This window comes from Vespula vulgaris, chromosome 1 (genome assembly GCF_905475345.1).
Source record: "Vespula vulgaris chromosome 1, iyVesVulg1.1, whole genome shotgun sequence".
NCBI lineage: Eukaryota > Metazoa > Arthropoda > Insecta > Hymenoptera > Vespidae > Vespula > Vespula vulgaris.
In genome coordinates this window covers 17323670-17341684 of record NC_066586.1, presented here as the reverse complement: position 1 = coordinate 17341684, position 18015 = coordinate 17323670, and the positions used below count along the sequence as shown (strand labels likewise).

The window sequence follows — 18015 nt, the reverse complement described above, 5'->3', positions numbered from 1 at the left end:
TATCGTTATACAGAACGAAGGATGACAGAAGGTAGGTAGTATTCTTTTCGAAAAGAGACGACAACGACGACGACGCAACTACGACGACTAAGACGACTATGACGACGAGAACGACGACGAAGGATAACAAAAATAAGTCTCGGTGGTCCAACCACGGTGGAATTGCCTTTGCCACGCTTTTTACGCCCGGAGTAGATAATTTCTTCGTTCCTTTCTACGTAATGGCCTGCCGGGTGATCTTTTTTGCTTATTATGTCCGAGAAGGCCGCCGCAAAGCGACACACCGGGCCGCCTAGCCAACCTCGGAGGGCGGCACGGTGGGAGGAGTGATTCTCGGATGAATGAAAGGATGAATGAAGCGTAATTTCGTGTCCACGCTTTCTATCTCTCTTTCTCTCTTTCCCTCTTATTTTCTCGTCAACGTTCATCTAGTCGTTCTTTATGTCTCTATATATCACTATCTCTCTCGCTCGATACTCCGAAACTACGAATCTTTCCAACCTTTTCACGATTGCCACAACTTCGTGACGAGCCGCTACTTTTCTATTTATTTTTCTTTATTTTTTGGCCCTTCGTTTTTTCCCTTTGTTTCTTTTCTTTTCTTTTTTTTCAATATCCTCGATCGTTGTTATCATCATGAAGATTATCCTTGAGATGACACGACATCATTAACGTCTAATAACAACCGTATAAATTAAACCGAACTTACGTTTAGTCTCGTACAATGTTTACTCTCATTCGTCTTATATCAATAAATGGATCTTCTCATTTCTTAGATTTAAATCGTCGATCCCTCAAGGTTACGAGAAGAACTCTCGGTGGTTCGTAAATTTTCAAGAATAAATTTCGTTCCTCTTTTCTATTTTTCTATTTCTTTTATCCTTTTTCTTTTCTTTTCTTCTTTTTTTTTTCTTTTGGTTTCTTTCACTCTACATCCGTGGGATAGAAGGAACGGTGTTACTATGAGAATGAAAGAGAGAAAAAGAGAGAGAGAGAGAGAGATGGAAAGAGAGGTTTCACCAGGCGGTCGCGCAAATCGTCATTCGTCGTTCATCCGTGAAATTCAAAACTACACTCCCGCGTTCCGTCGATTTACATCGCGAAACAGAACGTAGTAAACGTAGTTCGATTCTTTCTCGTGAGAGAGGGGGTTGGTGGGGTGGCAAAGAAGGTTGAGGGGTGATCCTCTCTTTTTCCTTTCGAACGGTCACGGTCAGACGAGGCCCGAAAAGAGGTATGTACTCTTCATTTTTTTTTCCTTTCTTTCTCTCCTTTTTTCCTCTCTTTTCTTTTCAATAAAAAAAAAAAAAAAGAAAAAATACAAGGAAGAAATAAATAAGATCTCTACGTCGTTTTGAATTTCGAGAGAAAGAGAGAGAGAGAGAGAGAGAGAAAGAGATTGGCATAAAAACGTCTTTCGTATACTCGAGCGAATTACGCGACTTAGACAAAGCGGTGTAAAGAGGCGAAAGAAGCTAACGCAGAAACAAAGTCGGCGGCCTTTTCCCACTTAACGTCTGGATAAGTATGGGAACGTTACTGTGGAGGCATACTGTGCAAAGTTTACTTGACACCCTTGCACCGGCCGAGAGACTAGAGATATGTATATACCGAAAAGAACAAAACGCCCGGAGTTTAGCAATTCCGTAGGAAAAAAAAGGAAAAAAGAAAAAACAAGAAAAAAGAATTGAGGAAAAGGAAAAAAAGAATAGAAAAAAAAGAGCGAGAGAGAGAGAGAGAGAGAGAGAGGAAAAAAAAAACAAACCAGGTTGCTCCGTCGCCGTCGCTGTGTTCGCCGGCCACGAAAGAAAGAAAAGAACGAGCGTTAGTCATCCAACGATTATATCGTCCGTCATGTAATTATGCGCAACGTACAACATGTAAGTACATACACGTATATATATATATATATATATGTATATATGTATATACGTATAAATATCATAGATCTATTTGTACATCTATTGTACACCTGTAAACCCGTACACGTATTTACTCGTTTTACCAGACTGTTTCGCTTTGTTTTCCCAATGTTTTCTCTATGAAACGTTCTAGTCTTTATCAGTGACTAGAAAATGCTATTGAATGTCCAAAAAAAGAAAAAAAAATAAGAAAAAAAGAAAAATAATAAGAGAAAGAGAGAGAAAGAGAAAGAAGAATAAAAGATCGTTGGGTAAAGGTTGGCCTTAGGGAAAAGGGCTTAAGTAAAGCAAAGTGGCCAAGTTGTAGTTGGCCAAAGTACCAGCGTAAAGATCGTGCGCTAGCAAAGTCGGAAGAGAGGAATCGTCTACTATATATATATCTCTCTCTTTCTCTCTCTCTCACTTTTTCTCTCTCTCTTTCTCTCTTTGCAACCGTGGGAGTCGGCTCGAAGTATATACGTAGTCGCTAAAACCATTGTTTATGGTCCCTGAACGGCCGCGTACTTTACTAACTATCCCTCTCACGGGGCCCATAGGACTACCATCGCTACTCTCTCTCTCTCTTTCTTTCTTTCTCTTTCTATCTTTCTTTCTCTTCTCTCTTTCTCTGGCAGGCACTCTTTACGTCTTAAGAACGAAGGTAAAGCTCGTCGAAGGAGGTGGACGAGGAAACGCCAGAGTATCAGCAACAGTGAAACGAGTTTCGAGTCTTGGCTCGTGCACTAAGAGAGAAAGAAAGAGAAAAAGAGAAAAAGAGAGGGAGAGAGAGAGAGAGCAAAAGGGAATCGTGTTTGCGTAGAGAAGAAAAATTCTGGGCGCTACTCTCTCGCGTGTGGTCGAGCGATCGGGAAAGATCGTCCGTATGGTGGAGGGTAGCTAGCCGCCTAGTCGTGTTTCTCTAACGAGCAGAAAATAGAAACTACGCGCTCGAATTATTTTATTTATTTCTTTCCCTTCGACGACTCTACGTTTTCCTCATTCGTAAATAATACGTAAGTGAGTACCGTAACCGTCAATCTGAAATCTTCTCTTTCTTCTTTTCCTCTTTCTTTTTTCTTTTTTTTTTTTTTTTAATTTTTTAAATATTTTTAACAAACAAAACTAACAAAACGATCTTAAGTTTTAATCCGTGAAAAGAAGAAGAAAGAAGGAAAGAAAGAAGAAAAGAAAAGATAAATTAGAAAGGAAATAAATATATTTGTAACTTGGAAATGATATATCTTATATTATATAACTACCTAATACATAATATGCGTGTGTATATATATATATATATATATGTATAAAATGATTTATTATTTATCATTTACATAATTCTCTTTATATTATAATGTGATATATAAACGTACATTTATATAATATTTCTCATGAAACCAGCAAAGTGTAATACAAACGAAATAATGATCGATCGATCGTAAGATTCGTGGAACTCGTTCATTCCATTTGACGTCTTGCAATCTTATTCCCTTTAAACGAAAAAAAGAAATCGAAGAAGGAGAAGAGATATCGAAGGATGCTTATGTGTCCGGCATGTTAAACCGCACGTAATAAAGGAGACTCTCGACGAGATCCTCTTGCGTCGCCGATCCTTCGGATCTTCTTCTTCCTACTTCGTCGATCCGACGAATAATAGTAGTAGTATTACTACTACTACTACTACTACTATTACTAGTAGTAGCAACAGTAAGGAGTAGCAACACAAGGAACGAACGAACGAACGAACGAACGGTGGCTCACTCGTAATGGCGGTGCTCTCGAGGCTTAACAACGCGTGACAATATGCATCAAGAAATTGCTCGACCGAGGAGCCTTCTCTCCCTTACTCTTATTCTTTCTCTCTCTCTCTCTCTCTCTCTCTCTCTCTCTGTCTCTTTCTCTCTCTTTTATCTACACACACACATACACACATATATACGCACTTGTATATACGTTTTAGCTACTAGAATTCTCTTACGCACGCGCGTAAACGTATTCAACGAGTTCACTCGAGGTTCATTTTGAGATTCACCAGAGAAATGTTGAGAATTGGCATCGAGTCTCACGCAACGAAAATTCACTCGATAATACATTATGCAACTCTACGGATCATAAACGAACACTCTCGTATGGAATCTCCCAAAGGAATCCTCGGAAATATACTCACTTCTATTTTCTCACCCTTCATTTTTACGCCACATCCCCTTGTTTTTCTTTCTTTTCGATATAATAAACCTATCGATTTCTTACGTTTTATTTATAACTTTCAAACCGACTAGGTAGAATGTATAGATACATAGATATATCGTAGATAAGCGTATTAAAATGCATTAGTACGTTTAAAAACATCGAATCTTTATCGATTCGACGAGATACGCTACGATGATCCATAGATCCTACGGATTTACCTAAATATTTTCTCACGTATATTCCAATGTTCGATCTTTACGTTAAATCGAACTTGTTCGATATTAATACAATTGATAGTTAACGTATGAAAATGCGTGTCGTAATTTAATCGTTGCCTTCGTAGTTCTTTCTTTTTTCATACTTCTCATTTTTCTTTTTTTTTTATTTATCAAATTATTAAAAGTTGCAGCAAATCTCTTGTCATTAAAATATAACAGCACGTCTATTATTTATAACACCAACGAATCTACTGGTTTTTGATTTATTTATTCTTTTTTAATTTTCTTTCTTTTTTTTTTTTATTTGTTTTTTTAAACAACTTTCAATAATTATCGACCAGTAACGTAACATAAACTACTGTACAACTTTGAACGATAATTTTCTATATAGTTATCTCTCTCTCTCTCCATGCAATTAGAAAATTAAGGTACACGCTCTTGTTGGATCGGAAAGCGCAACTCGGATTTATCGCGAACTGGTATCGACGTATCGATGATGATCGTTCTCGGTATCGGCGATTAACTCTAGCTTCGTATCGCGTACGAGTCTTAAAGCATGCGAAGAGAAGAAGAAGAGAGAGATAGAAAAAGAGACAGACAGACAGAAAGAGAGAGAGAGAGAGAGAGAAAGAGTAGATACACGCGTGCATGAATATTCACGCGAGGCGTATCCTTACTTCTCGTCGACGCAATCTACTCAACGAGGGATTACCATCGACTCTCGATCGAGCTTTCGAACAACAAAAAAACAATCTCCTCTCTCTTTCTCTCTTTCTCTCGCTCATTAACCCCATTACTAGGTACATGTATACACCATTACTCGGATGATACCAAGAACAGCAACGAATCTCAACCTGCATATATCTACATTATAATTTGATTTCAATTGGAATATAGGTATTAATTCGATTCGATTTTCATTTTTTATCGACAGTTTACGTTGGAAGAAGAGGTTAAAGATAAATTGTTAAAACCGGTGTCTTCGTTCTTCCATGATGGTAGGCAACAAGTAGTTTCTTTTTTTTTTTTCAATAAGACAGATCGATCTAATTCGACGACGCGTTCGATTGCGTCTACGTTTAACTCGTGAAGAGAGAAAAAAAAATTGACAGCGACTACTGGAGCATATCGCGCTCGGTCAACCCACGTAAAACGCATTCTGCGTTGGAGCGTTTATATGCGGTTTTACGTGCGGGACGTTTGACAGGAGTCAAGTCGTCACTCGGGTCAAGTAATTCCAGTTCTCGATGTTATGAAGTTTAACAGGTAGAACGTATAAACGGTAAAAGTGACTTCGTCGTTAGTCACTTTTTCTCCTTTTTCTTTTTCCTTTTCTGTTTCTTTTCTTTCTTTCTTTTTTTTTTTTTTTTTCGTTCAACATTTAGAAATCACGTTTGGATATTTTTTTATCTCTTTCATCACTTTCCTTCCTTTTCTTTTTCTTTTTCGAAAAGTCGCCTTTTCTTTTCTTTTCTATTTTTCGATTCACGTGATACTCCGTTATTCGTTTCTTTAATTTTCTTTTCTTTTTTTTGTTTTTGATACTATCGATAGTATAAAACTACATCGCCTTATTTAAAAGATTATCGTAGCAAGTACTACAAATCTGATCGAGGATTCCTTAAGGACCGGTTGATAATACTTTAGTCCGAAGTATACTCGAAGCCGAAGAAGTTTCTTCTTTTCTGGTTTTCTCGAAGTTAAAAGAGTATAATCCTTGAGCTAGCGACGACTTCGCGAAGTCGTTCGTGGGAAATTAGCCAGTCGCGTATCCACATTAACCGTAGATCTCTACTAATTTCTAGCGAAGGATGTAAGCGAACCTGTAATCGTCCCATGAAATATATTCCATCTTTCTTTTCCCTGTTTCTTTTCTTTTTCTTTTTTTTCTTTCCAGAAGGAAAGCATTGCAATTTACATCAAATACTTGCGTCTAATTAACTCTATTTGTTCACTTTTACGACGAGAGAGATTTTACGATTGAGACAGTTTCGCATGTCGACTCGTTTAAAAGTAGAGAAAGAAAGAGAAAAAGAGAGAGAGAGAGAGAGAGAGAAAGAGACAGGAATAAATAAGTAAAAAGAAAAAAGAAAAAGAAGAGACGTGTACGGTCATACGTTTTTCATCGTTCTCGAAGTGAGAGAAAGAGAGAAAGAGAAAAAAGAGAGTGTGTGTTTGTATATAGAAGAAAGAAAGAGAGAGAAAGAGAGAGAAGTTGGTCGGCAAGTTTTAAAGAGCCACCTGTGTCGGTGGCGCGTGCCACCGACAGATTAATCCCAAGTTTCTCCCTTCGGTCTGGTCCCCGTCATACATACGAGAAAAAGAGAGAGAGAGAGAGAGAAAGAGAGAGAGAGTGTGTATATATATATATATGTATGTTTGTCTGTATATGTTTATGTGTGTATGTGTATGTGTATGGCAGCAGGTAACAGGTACGAAGGTGCATCCCACCATCGTTGCGCCCGATCTGCAGCACCGACTTCAGCCGTGTGCATCTGGTAACGGCATCCCTCGTCTATTCTTCCGACTCCAGGTCCAAGATCCTATCTACGTTCCGTATAAACGGCGATCCCGCTATTATCGCTTCTTCCATCTTAACCGGTGCACGCCCTCCCACCCTAGTTTTAACCCTAAATATGTGTTTCCTTTCTCCTTTTAACAACGAAGATGATCCCTCTATCGACCTGCTACAAAACATCTACGTTATTTTATTATATATCTTTGTATTTTTTATTTCCGTTCGATCATTTCATCATACGAAACGTAAATTATTAATTATCATTGTTATTTCGATTAATAATCGAAAGTAATAATATTTATTGGATATTATTTTGTGTCGATATATCAATGGTCTCGCGATCTTATTTCCTATCTATTCCGATGTGAGAACCGTATTTATTTCTTTTTTTTTTTTATTTATTTTTTTTTGTACAGATTTGTGTATTTATAGTTAAGTGTCATTACTTTTTTGTATATGGAGTTGGGGTAATTTTGTTATGTAATTATTTGTGCCATTTTCTTTAGTATTATCGTCGTTTATTATAATGACAGGTCGAACGTATGTATTTATTTCGGTGGGTGTTCGTTTAATTGTTAATATGAATTGTTTACATTTCTTTTTTTTTGCTTCTTGTAACTTCTCCTTGTTATCATTATTATTATTATCGTTGTTTTTGTTGTAAATTTTTTTTCTCCTATTTCTATGGAAAATCGTACGGCTAATTTAATTTGGGAAAATTATAGCTGTAAAACAAGGCTTAAAACGAGTGAAAAGAAAAGAGAAGGAGAGTAAGAGTCGGTATACGATCGACATGAAATACGAAATGAAAGAAAGAGAGAGAGGGGGGGGGGATGAAAGGGAGAAGAGGAAATTGCAAAGTTGGTTACACTAGAAATGCATTGATTGAATGATTTGTGATCTGTGTTCTGTGTTTTGTGTTCCGTGTTCCGTGTCTCATGTACCGTGTATCGTGTACAGTGTACCGTGTTCCGTGTTCCGTGTTCCGCGTACAGGAATGGCGCGTGTTTTCTACGAATCCGGCGGTCCAGATTCGAAATTCCATTGGTAGAGAAAAAATTGTATTTCGTAAATTCTAGATATACGGTGCACAGACACATTTATTTGGAGAACACGTTCTCCAAAAATTTGGTTCTTCCAAAAGTAAAAAAAAATACAAAAATGTTTTTTGAAAGCATAAAATAGATTCATTTTGCTTGAACGATAAAATGTACATTAATTTGTAATAATTATTTCGTTAATATCAATATACTTTAATACTGATATTTTGCATTATCGTTAAATAGAATCAAAATCGTTAAGAATAATCATATCGAACGGATTAAATCTTCGTTAAATCAAAATAGAATATTGATTCGTTCGTAAGACAATCGATCGAGGCGGTCATTGGACGATTATAAAACTCGATCGACTATCGAATCGAATATCTCCTTACTGCGTAATGGCCGGTTCTCTCTACTTGTTGTATATAAACGAACGTAAGAGAAAGATAAGGTATATAAGAGTAGTCTACCATACGTTGGTACAGGGAAAGGCGTTTTCGTAGCGTAGGTGAAGGGCAACGGGGACTAAGGGGGATAAAAAGAACAGGACGGAGAGATATAGCGAATCGAATTAAACGTCGTAATAGTTTTAACACGGCTCTAATTTTTGGATTTTTATTCGATTAAGAAAATCGTTATGAAAAATGATAAAATTAATGATCGATCGATCGATCGTCTCGATCGCGAGATCCGATGATTTCCTGATCAAAATGCATTTGTGCTCGTATTGGAAAGAAATAATTCTTTCTTTCTTCTTCTTCTTCTTCTTCTTCTTGATAAACTTTTTTTTATATCCTCCTTTCGATCGTACCACAAGCGTTTCTCTTTAAGATTTTGAAAGGAAGTATAATAAAGGAAGAAATGGTAGATAGAGATCGTTTGGCGGGGGAGCCTCGATTTTATGTATCGCGGTTATTAGTTTGGAGAAAGTAGGCTAAACGTTGGGATAAATAAATCGAGTCGGTTGATTTTAAATTGAATCGATTTACACATTGGGTGCTTTCAAAGTTATTGTAAAAATCGTTTCGCAAATAAAACCTTGATATTATACGACAAAATCTATAGCCTAATTTTTTTCTAATGTTACACGATATAACGCAATATAAAATATATCGTTCACGTTCTATCCAAAATCATTCGTTATCATTCTAACGTAATAATCGTTATAAAAATACGAGCGGACAATGATAATCGACACATAGTTATTATGCAATATACAACGCGATTAAAATAAATTATATCTAAACGGCGATGTTACCCAACATAAACTCGATCGTAATTCCGTAATTAATATCCTTTTAAATAACATAATTTCTCTGCAAAGGTAAAAGTATAATAAAAAAGAAAAAGAAAAACAAATTATATCTAAACGAAAGTCGAGCAAAATTCAATCGTAAATTCAATCGTATCCTACGACGATATAAAATCACGTACAACTCATTTTTTGATAAAGTAAAAATCATTTCACGAAACGTATATTCTACATTGATGTATTTACACTTTCGATATCAGATTATTGTTTAAACGAGGAGAGTGTCGCGAGACTCTTTAACACTCGTTTAACGGTAAAAGCTTGTTGCTTGGTGGGACTAGAGATAGAGATAGAGAAAGAGAGAAAAAGAAAGAAAGAGAAAGAGAAAGAGAAAGAGAATGAAAAAGAGACAGAAAGAGACAGAGAAGCCGTCGATAAGTTCATTGTTCTCTCTCTCTCTCTCTCTTTATAGCCTAAATCACGGCGACAATGGTTCTCTTAAGAAGTCGATCGCCCGTTAAGAATAATCGAAGGATTATATATACACGGTTAACTGTAACGAACGCGTCCTGTTTCCTTCTCCCTCTTTCTTACATCGATCGAGTCTCAGAAGACACGTCCTCGTCGTCCTCATCGTCGTCGTCGTCCTCATCGTCGTCGTCGTCGTCGTCGTTGTCGTCGTCGTCGTCGTTGTCGTCTCTTCCTCTTTCCTTCCTCTCTACTCGGTTATTCAGCGAGAATACCCGTTTCTCGGGCGACATTGGACGTTCCGATGCACATGCACGGACGAATGCATGGATGCATGCATGCATGCATGCATGCATGCATGCACATAGAAAGAAGAGAAGGAGGAGAAGGAGGAGGAGGAAGAGGAGGAGGAGGAGGAGAACGACAAAGTGAAGGAGGAGGTAAAGGAGAAGGAGGATAAGGAGGATGAGGAGGTAAAGGAGGAGGCCGTATGCACGCGCGAGCAAGCACCTGCTGAGAAACGCGTTCGCGTGCTCGAAGACGATACGTGCTGCTAGTAGATAGTATGAGACATCGACGATCGCGTAACACGATCGATAAATTCGATCGGAGGATTCCCTTTTTATGAATTCCCTCATAAGTATGTACTCTACACGTAATGTTTTTCTCTGTCATTTGTGTGCGCGTACTTATAAACAGATGTAGGTATATAGAGAATAGAGGATAAATCATTCGGATTTATTCAAAATGTATGTATGAAATGGAGAAGGCATTTGATCTAATTTTCTAATACCATTGAGGTTTTCTTGTTAATTAGGAATGCAAGAATGTTTGAGATAGTATTTTTTTTTTTTGTTATCGTTAGTAAGTCTCTTTCTCACTTTTTCTTCTTTTGCTTAGTCTTCGTATTCGTCGAAACGTATGTATACTGTATGATCGTATTTATTTTTTCTATTTTTTCTTTTGTAAATTTTTGATTATTATTATTATTTTTATATAAATATTATACATGCTTATATATATATCATATATTTGTTATATTATACATAATATATATTTAAAAAACACTAATGATAATAATAATAATATATATATATATATATTTTATATATATGCATGTGTATGTACGCTGCATGGAATGTAAACACATCGAACAAGAATTAAAGTCGATCTTCCAACAAATAAAATAAACCAAGTAGGCACGATAAATGTCCGATAGCTGTCGCTTAAAAACTGTTACATTCCGGGAGCATGGAAAAGCAGGTAAAAGGTTCGTTGGAAAAGTGATAAGCATGCGTCGTTGGAGGGTAGAGTGGCTCGCACGTGAGGAGGTTCATGATAGGGCGAGGCGTCTCTCTTCCGACTTGCGTGGCGCCTTCGAGATCGGCGAATCTACCGTGTGAGGTTTCTAGCTACCAACATTTATACATAAACACATATATACATACATAAATACATACATATATAGAAACGTACGTAACCTAACGAATATGTATATATGTAAGTATACGTATAGATACTACTATACATATACCAAGAAAGCCGGATAAACTTGCCGACTGTTCGTTGTAGGCTGCTAGTCCAGTCCAGTCCAGTCCAGTTGCCTTCCAGTTGCCTTCCACTAGTTGCTAGTCCGCCCACCCTATCGTATACCCGTTTGTAGAGTCAGCGAAGGTCCAGGCCGCGTGCCACCTTGCATTTTTATCGATCCTTCTACGATAAGCGAGCGCACGCGGTGGATCTGCAGCGCAGTTTCTTTACACTTTCACGATCTTCGACCGGGAAACCAAACCGAGACGACGACTACTCGGTGTCACGACTTAGGAATACAAAGGAGACTTCAACGATCGCGTACAACTATTATTTTCCTTCTCTGCTTCATTTTTCTTTCCTTTTCTTTTCTATTTTCTATTTTCTTTTTCTTCTTTCCTTTTCTTTTGCTTTTTCATTTCGGTTCCTTTTTTCTTCCTCTTTTACATAGAGAAGCTTTTCTTCTTTCTTTCCTCGCTCGTTTGTTCTTGTTCTTCTTCTTTCGTTTATTTCATTTCTTTAATCGTCGATTTTTATTCCAATTTTTCATGAATAATTCATTCGGCGAATCATCTCCCCGAATAATGAATAATTTTAATTCGTGAAAAGATCGATGATCGATTAAAGTGACGATTATAACGGATGATATTTTACGAAATCTAACTACTTATTAAGCTTCGTGTGTAATTTACACGTTGATTTTTTTTATTTAATTATCATCAATAATTCATTATAATGTCTGAATTTGTTAGTTGTTTTAATTTTAATTTTAATCTTTCAAAAGATGAATGATCAATTAAAATGATGATTATAACGGATAATATTTTGCAAATATATATATATATATATGTAAGATTCATATCTAATGCATTTATTTTATTTTATTTTCATCAATAATTCATTAAGATCCCGATGACTTTTATAGTTAATTATAATTATAATTTTAATTTCTTGGAAGATGAATATGAATGATCAATTCATATCGTGATTATAACGGATAGCAATTTGCAAATATAGTAAGGTTCATATCTAATTTCTAAATTTATATCTTTAATCAGTATATTTTTAATCTCACAATTCAGGAAGTTACATACTCATGGCATGTATATACATACATACACACACACACACACACATCTTCTTTCAACATACAATCACATTTTTATTCCTTCGTAGCTCGTTTGACACTTAATTAGTCGGACGGTTAATTAATTTCCTAATAAAACACTTGAAAGCTATATACGTTGTCAAACTGATTTCTTACAAATCTTACGAGCTTTCACATATAGAAATACTCATACGGAAACGGCAATTACATCGTATAATCGTCAAGCAATTAAACGCAATGTACTTACCTACCAATCTCTCCGGGAGAGAGAGAAAGAGAGAAAGAAAGAAAGAAAAAAAAGAAAGAAAAAAGAGAAAAAGAAAAGGAAGAATAAGAAGAGGAAGAGGAAGAGGAAACGGGCATCAGTTCTCTTGCATATACGAGATAATTTATTGATTTACAAATTAAGAATGCATCTATATATGTGTACACGCATACAGGTAAAGAAAAAAAAAAAAAGAAAAGAAAAGACAATGAAAAATTTCTCGATCATCGAAACGATTCTTCTTTAAAATTTAAATACACCTGCCCATTTCTTTTCACTTAAATTACAACGTTCTTTACTAATTAAATAAAAAGAGAAATAGAAATAAAAAACGAGAGAGAGAGAGAGAGAGCGAACGAATACGTAGAGAAGGAAAAGACGAATAGAAACAGTGAACATACGAAATGAAAAAGAAATAGAGAGATGGAGAAAGAAAGAGAAAGAGAGAGAAAGAATAAGAAAGAGAGAAAGAGAGAAAGAGAGACGAAACGAAGAACGGAAGAAAGAAAAAGACATGGCGTGTACAATTGATTGGTCCTGGTACATCATGCCCCGTGTCTTCCACCCCTTCTTTCATGGGAAAATCCTATCATCGAATGTTACTACGCTTTTTCGTAATTCTCTTCTTTCTCTGTCTGTCTGTCTGTCTGTCTGTCTGTCTGTCTGCCTTTCTCTTATTTTTATTTTTCCATCAGACCGATATCACGAATTCTTAAGATATTATCTTCACCGTTATCTTAACGTTAGACCGAGACAATTTCCTATATGAGAGATCATTTCGAGAATGATTTTAACGCGTCAAAGAAAATGATCTGTGAAAATCTAGGATAGGACTCTTCTGTCTCTTTCCTATATCCCGCTACTTATGATCCAACCCATACATATCTCTCTGCGAGTATATATAATCCGAGCGATATTACCGAGCGCATTCGAACTGGCCAATGGAACGTAATGCGTTCGGTAAATGCACTATTTTAACAATGCCTTGTGACGATCCGTCGATCATCGAGATCAGGATTCAGAGACTAAGAAAGAGAATAAAATGAAAGAGAGAGAAAGAGAAACAGAAACACGGAAAAAGAAAAAGAGAGAGAGAGAGAGAGAGAGAGAGAGAAGTTTGGATCGGCGACGATCAAAGAAGTAGGTGGAGGAGGAAGGAAAGAGCACGGCCGTGACGAATGCAAAGACCGCTTTGAGAGACGTCTCATTCATAAATGGGGCCGATCACAGCTACGAGAATGAGAGAGAAAGAAAGACAGAGAGAGAGAGAGAGAGAAACAGAGAGAGACTGAGAGATAGAGAGAAAGAGAGAAAGAGAGAAAGAGAGAAAGAGAAGTGTTACGCGTTTACCTGCCCGCCAACGGAGCAGGTGTGTACAGGTGAAGCATCGAAGCTTCGTCTAAACACAGGAAAGGCCCGATATTGGCAGATCGGTTATGCCCGACGGAGACGAATCGATTGTCGCTCGGAGCGCCGCGAAGTAACTGGATTCGTCGACGATGATGACCGACTTCGTTCCTCCGTTCGACCGTTTCTTCTTCGAGGCCTGCGGCTTCGACGAAGAAGAAGAAGAAGATGAAGATGAAGATGAAGATGAAGATGAAAAAGAGGAGAAAAAGAAGAAGGTGGAAAAGGAGGAGGATGGATATCTCTGTCATTGTTTCTCCTTTTTATTCGACAAAGGCAACGATTCTTTTTCGTTAAATTTTTTCAAGCGTTGCCACTATCTTATCTTTAGGTTTTTAGATCGTTAATAAATGTGATATTTTGTTGTTGACTTTGTCGATTATTTGTTATTCATTGTTTTTTTCTTTTTCTTTTTCTTTTAATTTTTTTTTCTTAATTTTATCCTTTCTCTTTTTTTCTTTCTTCCTTACGTGACGAATATTTTGTTCCTCGCGTATTTCTTTCTTCTTCTTCTTCTTTTTTTTATAGCGTAGATATTTTTTTCTTTTCAAATGTACGCGTGTGAATATATATATATATATATATATATATATATATATATATATATGTATGTATGTATGTATGTATGTATGTATTCTTTTTTCTTTTTCGTTGTACATGTACTTTCATCGAAGTTGAATTATTTCATCGATTCTTCTTTTCATTCCAATATTTCTTGTTTTCTTTTTTCTTTCTTTTTTTTTTCTAAATAGCATAGAGAGATATATATTCTTTTTATGTATTATCATCGGAACTAAATTATCAGATCAATACAAAATAGAATTAGTATGTTTTAAGTGTATTTCAGTATTAATAGATTCTATAAATAAAATAGCGTTTCGTGTTTTTACTGTTAGCTTATTATTCGAACTTTTCTCAACATTATCGTTCGATCGACCGGCAAATAGAAGAGAAAGTCGAGAAAATAGAGTTTGTCTTTTTTCTCCTTTCTTCTTTTGTATTTCCGTTTTTCTTTTTTTTCATCCTTTCCTTAATTTTTTTTTTTTTTTTTATGTGAACGTCGATAGATTTAAAATGAAATCGTTAGAAAAATTGGCAGGAAGTTTTGCAATAAGAAGAAGAAGATCGACTCGGTGTATTTGCTCGTTGCTTGAAGAAAAACGAGCCTCTCTTTGAACGTCGAGAGAGCTGTCTCTCCTCTCTCTCTCTCTCTCTCTCCCTTTCTCTTTCTTTTTTCTATTTTTCTTTTTTTGTTTTCGAATGATCATCGGATCCGTGGAAAAGTGAGAACGCTGCGGGATCAATTGAGCCGCTCCAGTTCGCGGAGGATCCGTCGCTTCTCGTCGTAAACGTCCGGCAAAACCGCGCTTAGTTACGAACGCGTTCGAGTGTAAGAACTACAGCGATCTCTCGAGAGAAAGAAAGAGAGGCTTGTCCGACGGATAGAAAAGAAAAGAGATACGAAGATAAACGAGAGAGGAACAGTCGAGCGGGTGTCATTAAAGTGTCTTTTCGCGGTACGTTATCGTGTATCTCGAATAAATTCTTCATGCTTGCGACGAGAAAAGGAAAGAGAAAAAGAAAAAGAAAAGGAAAGGAAAGGTAAGGAAAGGAGGGAGAAAAATTGAAAAAAAAAAATGAAAGGAAAGTGAAAGAAAAATAATCAAGAAAAAAAAAAAGAAAAAGAAGAAGGAGAAGAAAAGTTATATTTAAATCGCAATAATCTTCGTCGAACGTCAATAATTATTTGCAAACTCGCACGAAGTAAATAAGTAAGTAAGTAAGTAAGTACTTACTTATTACTTACTTTTTCCCTAGCAACTAAGTAAGTACTTACTAGCAAGGGAAAAAGATCGTTTGATCGATGATAGTATATACTAACTTCGTAATGCAAATTATTTTTCTCCGTGGTAGTACGTCATGGAAATCGAACGTAAATTTCTTATTGTAAAGGAACGATGGCGTCGATGTTAAAATAACATCGCTAAGCGAGTTTTAACACGGAATGCGAGATCTTTTTGCCGTTTGAGAAAAAGTCACGACGTCGTTGTTTTATACGGAATGGCGAATAACCTGGAGAAACGGGGGATCGATCGATCGTTCGATCGTTCGAACGATTCCATATAAATTGAAACGAGGGTGGGTGGGGAACAAAATTCCAACTGTAAATCTCTAGCCGATGTATCCTAAGTTAATCTGTTTCTCTCGATTCTATCAAGAAATTTCTTTTTTCTTTCCTCCTTTTTTTCTTGTTTCTTGTTTTTTTTTTTTTTTTCATCCATTTTGTTCTCATCCTTTTTCGTCTCCTTCCTTTTCTTCTACTCTCTTATTTCGCGACGAAGAAAGAAAAGGAGAGATCGTCGTCGTGAGAAATGCAAAATCTTGCAAATACGTGGACACGTTTTGGCCCATCGACATCGAGAAGATCGTGCGTATAAAAATAATCGAATGTTTTGCGTTCGATACCGTTCGATCATACCGTCATTTCTAAATACTTCTTACTTTCCTTTCACGAAATAAAAGAAATATGTTCGCCGAATCAATAGCGAATTTATTGCAAAAAAAAAAGATGAAGACAGTTTTTTAACGATGACAATCGTTGTACTTTATCGACTTTTATTTTCGTTCGATGTTCGATATCTAATTTTAAACGTTATTTCGAACAAATTAACGATTAGAAACGATGTATTTTATTTAAAAAAAAAAAAAAAAAAAATTGTACGACATAAAAATTCGTTTAAAGAAAATTCACTTCGACGCTTTTCGGCGTCGGTCAATATAATAACTGATAACAATTAATAACTTCTTCATTTCAATCGTAGAAATACGAAAGGAACTTTTCCAAGGGAGGTGTTTAAGATCGATTAGAAAAGGATATTAGAAATTTCAAATCTGCCGGACATTCACGATCCGTCGCTCCTGGCATTTTCAATGTTCGAGACTTATCTCTCATGAACCAGGAAGATGTTCGCTAGAATACATACAGATTCCAGTCAAGTTATCCATAAGTAGATATAGACACACATACACGCACACAGACACAATATATCTATCTTTCTTTCTCGTATAACGCATCGGTAGATGATCGATGCGACTGCAACCTAAAAAATATATATATATATATATATATACACACTTGTGTTCGCATGATTTATTTCGTCTCGCATTCGCATAAGCCTTCTTTACACGCATTCTATCTGGATAAGCTTTCTGGTATCGCGTGACGCGTATCCACCAACGCATTTTGCAACGATTTTCAGGGTGGGTTCAAAGTCAAAAGAAAAGTTCGTTCAAAAGGAATATTTTCCTTTTGAGAGACGTCTATCTCTCTTTCTTCGAATTTAATCAAATCTTTTATCGATCGTTATATCCATAACGTTTACTAAGTATATGTATATCCGATGGAACGAATAAAAATCAAATCTAAAATAAGAGATTATTACTTCTGCGATACAGTATTTGGTAATAATTTTAAGTACTATCTATGTTTCTTACAGGTCTACAGATTTCATTTTGAACGTGAAAATTGATAGTACGTATACGTTTCGTTTCGTTCGACTGACTTTTTTCTTTTTTTGTTTTTTTTTTTGTTCAATTATCTTTTTTTGTTTAGAAAGAAAGTAAAATAAATTTGATAACTACTATTTTCAAATTTTTTTAATTTCACATATCAACTCGTTATCCTCTTCGCAAAGATTCTAACAGCATCTTAAGTTTTATCGTAGAAACAAAAAAAATTTATAAAAATTCTACTATTATTTTGTAAAATTGTCGATTCATGTTTCCTTTTCTTTCGACTTTAATCTTCAATATTCATCCAATGAGTTTAAAGAAGCCAAATTTAAAAATAAAAATACAATGTAGATTAGTTCCATTCGAAAATTTAATTTATACACTTTGGCCCGTATATACCAGAGATATATAATATAAATATTATACATGATTTCTCTTTATAAATAGATATCACAGATGATATATGCCGTTGTGTAATTAATTATGAACGATAAAGTAATAACAGGATCGATGGGTTAATAAACGAGGAAGGGGAAAGGAGGGAGGGACGAAAGGAAAGGGTTAATTTGCATTTATTGAAATCAGTATATATCAGTTTCGTAAAA

At 35.9% G+C, this 18015-nt stretch overlaps 1 protein-coding gene across 1 annotated transcript in view; it reads right to left on the bottom strand.

Moving 5' to 3' along the window:
* LOC127061737 (neurogenic protein mastermind-like) overlaps positions 1-18015 on the bottom strand; it is a 186404-nt gene that overhangs the window by 143828 nt on the left and 24561 nt on the right. The gene's annotated exons all lie outside the window — the stretch shown is intronic.